The following is a 4,544-nucleotide window of genomic DNA, read 5'->3' on the forward strand; positions in this document are numbered from 1 at the left end:
AATAAATTACTTAACCCGAGGCTCTGCAAAGCAGAAATAATATTGCTTGCCCTTTTGTGCTTTGTACACAGTTAAGGGTGGCTCACAAGAGATGTTTTGGTTGATTGGTTCTTTTTTTTTTTTTTTCTTCCGGTTTTTATTTTGTTTTGGTCAGTGTCCTCTCCTCCCCACCTCAAGAATGGTAGATGGGCCACCTACACTGAGTCACACCCCTAAGCTTGGGAACTTTCTTATTCAATCTCATAGACACAGTGGCACTGGATATAGTAGGGCCATAAGCTACTTGTTTTTTTGCAACAGTGGTGTGGGAGCCAGTGTAACTGGACAGCATGTTGGCTGTTTTTTTTTTTTTTTTTTTTTTTTTCCTCAATTGGCCTTGTATATACTCCTGAAAGACCTCCTCTCATACCCCTTATTCCTACTGCTTAGGGTAGAGATAGCTGGAATGACAAACAGCCCAAGCTAGAATGACAGACAGCACAGTGACTCAAAGGACAGTGTCTTAGCATTTTATTGCTGTGAACAGACACCATGACCAAGACAACTTTTGTAAGGACAACATTTCACTGGGGCTGGTTTAAAGGATCAAAGGTTGTTCAGTCTACTATCATCAAGGTGTGAGTGTGGCAGCATCCATGTAAGGCATGGTGCAGGAGGAGCTGAGAGTCCTACATCTTCATCTGAAGGCTGCTAGCAGACTTACAGGGAGCTAGGATGAGGGTCTTAAGCCCATGCCCACAGTAATACACTCCAATGAGGCCACACCTTCAAATAGTGCCACTCCCTGGGCCAAGCATATACAAACCATCACAGACAGGGAATGAATTTACCTCATGTGTAGGTTGAAGTTGAGTGGGGTTTGGGCGTGGAGGTGTGTGTTTGTGTGGCTCTTCAACAGGGCAGAGTGAGTGATAACAGGACATTGAAAGCCACTGAAGTGCTCAGAGGTTCTGCATTGCAAGGGAGAATCTTCAACCTGGAGACTAAATGACACAAGGAGACAAAAACTGAGAGTGGGACCTTGTTAAGGGAGGTGTTGGTCAATTAAAAGCCCAAATGTGAGAATAGAGAGAGTGGTTAAGAGCACTGATTGCTCTTTTTTTTATTTATTTATTTATTTATTTATTTATTTTTATTTTATATGAGTACTCTATAGCTGTCTTCAGACACACCAGAAGAGGGCATCAGATCCTGTTACAGATGGTTGTGAGCCACCATGTGGTTGCTGGGAATTGAACACGTGACCTCTGGAAGAGCACTGACTGCTCTTAAGCACTGAGCCATCTCTCCAGCTTACCTTTGCACTAATTGCACACTCAACCTAGTCTTGTCCCAAACTTGCTCCGTGTAGTGGCTATTTCTGGTTGTCAACTTGACTCTATCTGGAATGAGCTGCAATCCAGAATTGGAAGGCTTACCAGTGATCTTAATCTGGAGGCTGGGAGATACAAGTTTCTGACCTGGATCTTGGCCTGGAGACCTTGAGGCATAGTGGCTATGAATCCCAGAAGATTAAGACAGGGAGAACTCTGAGTTCAAGGTTATCTAGGATTAATGGTGTGGTGGCACACACCTTTAATCTGGGCCACACCTTCTGCTGGAGACCTACATAAGGACATTGGAAGAAAGAAGGCTCACTCTTTGCCTGCTTGTCTTGTGGGACTGAGCAACTGCTAGATGCTTGGTCTTCCATTCACAGCTGCTGCTGACCATTGTTGAGGAGTTGGACTACAGACTGGCTAACCTCCGCAGGTTCACAATGCAGCAGGCCGCCTTGCTTGTGCAGCGAGGCCCCTGGGGCCATAGTCACAGCAGAGCTGCAGCTGAAGCCTCATGGGCGCTCAGGGTGCGACCTGAGCGCAGCCCTGGAGACCACATCCTCACCCTGGAGTCCATGAACCCGCGGGTAAAGGCAGTGGAGTACACCGTGCAGGGAGGGACCTATTGTGCTCAAGGCCAGTGAGATCGAGATGGAGTTGCAGCAGGGTATCAAAAACAAAAACAAAAAACATTCACTGAGGTAATCCGAGCCAACACTGGGGATGCCCATGCTATGGGCCAGCAGCCAATCACCTTCCTCCGTCAGGTGATGGCACTCTGCACCTTCCTAAACCTGCTAAACAGCTCCAGCTTCCCAGAAGATGCTAAGAAACGAGCTGGGCGGATCCTGCAGGCTTGTGGTGGAAACAGCTTGGGATCTTACAGTGCTAGCCAGGGCATTAACTGTACCGGTGAGGATATGGCAGCCTTTATCACCGGGAGAGATGGTGTGCCTGCAGACGCAGACGGCATTTTACCTGACTACTGGAGCTAGCGACCATATTTAGCGATCGTATTTCTACGATCCTAAAGCTCCTGGTCTCCGGTGCTGGCAAGTCACGGACAGGCGTGATGATTCCCATCCCACAGTATCCCTTGTACTCTGCGGTCATCTCCGAGCTCAACGCGGTTCAGGTGAACTACTATCTGGATGAGAACTGCTGGGCTTTAAATGTGGACGAGTTCCGGCGGGCATTGCGGCAAGCCAAAGATCACTTTTGACCCTAAAGTTCTCTTGCATTATCAACCCTGGAAACCCCATGAGCCAGGTACAAAGCAGAAAGTGCATAGAAGATGTGATTCGCTTTGCCTGAAAAGAGAAGCTTTTTCTCCTGGCTGATGAGATATACCAGGACAACGTGTACTCTCCGGACTGCAAATTCCACTCCTTTAAGAAAGTGCTGTACCAGATGGGGCATGAGTACTCCAGCAATGTGGAGCTCGCCTCCTTCCACTCCACCTCCAAGGGCTACGTGGGCGAGTGTGGCTACATGGAGGTGATCAATTTGCACCCTGAGATCGAGGCCAGCTGGTGAAGCTACTCTCCGTTTGCCTCTGTCCGCCAGTGTCTGGACAGGTCGCTATGGACATTGTTGTGAATCCACCAGAACCAGGAGAGGAGTGCTTTGAGCAATTCAGCAGGGAAAAAGAATTCGTCCTTGGTAATCTGGCCAAAAAAGCAAAGCTGACAGAAGATCTGTTTAACCAAGTGCCAGGGATTCAGTGCAACCCCTTGCAAAGAGCCATGTATGCGTTTCCTCGGATTCTCATCCCTGCCAAGGCCATGGAGGCGGCTCGGTCCCATAAAATGGCTCCAGACCTGGTTTACTACATGAAAGTCCTGGAGGAGACTGGCATCTGTGTTGTGCCTGGCAGTGGCTTTGGACAGCGAGAAGGCACTTACCACTTCAGAATGACAATTCTCCCTCCCGTGGAGAAACTGAAGACCCTGCTCCATAAGGACTTTCACCTGAACTTCCTGGAGCAGTACTCCTCCCAATGCCACCCAGGCCGTCCTCAGGGACTCTGCCTCAGACCTCAGGCAGGTCACCAACCCTGTTCATCATCCAAGGAGACTTCGTTCTTTGTGCCTTGATGTTTGAGAGTTCTTCTGAGCAAACAGTGATTTTGCAATGTCAAAATAAATTAATTTAATTAAATAAAAAGGTGTGTCTGTCTGTCTATGTGTCTGTGGGTGTCTTTCATTTGAGAATCCAGAGCATTGGGGTGGCTAATGAGGAACTCACGCAGTCACTGCCAGGGAGGTAGAACGAATTATTCAACCACAGCAACATGGGGGGCTCAGCTACTTGGCAGTCACACCTACCTGCTCAGTAATCCCTGCTCTTCACCTCTTCTCCCCTCAGATTGTCAGACCCACAACTGTGTGTTGTGATATGACTGATTATCCTTTTACAAAATCTCCAGCCCCAGGAATCAAATCTGGTTCTCTCACCAAGCTTCCTAGTGTCAGGAAAATCAACCACTGGCTATCAGTTACAGGTTCCTCTCGAACTCCTCCAGCTCTGAGTCTCCATTCCTGATGCAGGATCTCAACCCTTGAAACTGGTCCAGTATCCTCCAAAGACTGACAAGATTGAGCCTGAGTAATGCCTACAATTGCCACTAGATAGCATCAGTGAGCCAGAGGAGCATTCAGTGTTGGAGAGGCAAAAAGGAAACTGAAGAAAAGAGATGGAGGTGGTGAATGGCTAGATGGGAGGGTGAGTAGACAGTTGGCAGGTGAGCGAATGGATCCATGAGTGGATGGATGGGTACGGTGGATGGATAGATAGATAGATGAGAGAGAGAGAGAGAGAGAGAGAGAGAGAGAGAGAGAGAGAGAGATGCTTAGATGGGTGGATGGATCTAAGCAACATTGGTTGCTTATTTACCTGTTCTTAACAACCACCTAAAGGCTGAGCTCCACCAGCTTGGTGGGGGCGGGGAAGGACTGCTCCCTGAGATTCCTCATCATAAGGCATGCACACATATCCTCCTTATTAAACTAAGAAAAAATAAGACACCAAATTATAAGACATCGAACACAAGAAATTAAATCACTAATACAAGTCCCCCTTCTATGTTTTGTCTGCCACATACATCTCAGCTTGTGCCTCACCTGGGCTATGCTGCGGTCATTTAAGTCACCCTGGATATTTACATAGTACATATTATGCACCACTTATTTCTTTGCAATGCAAAGGGGCCCAGGCACAGCTCAA

The 4,544-nt window shown here is 47.8% G+C and overlaps 1 pseudogene; it reads left to right on the forward strand.

The window, feature by feature from the left end:
- Positions 1-1,759: 1,759 nt before the first annotated feature.
- On the forward strand, positions 1,760-3,415 carry LOC110296328 (annotated as a pseudogene).
- Positions 3,416-4,544: the final 1,129 nt, after the last annotated feature.

Source organism: Mus caroli, chromosome 1 (assembly GCF_900094665.2).
Source record: "Mus caroli chromosome 1, CAROLI_EIJ_v1.1, whole genome shotgun sequence".
In the NCBI taxonomy this organism is placed as follows: Eukaryota; Metazoa; Chordata; class Mammalia; order Rodentia; family Muridae; genus Mus; species Mus caroli.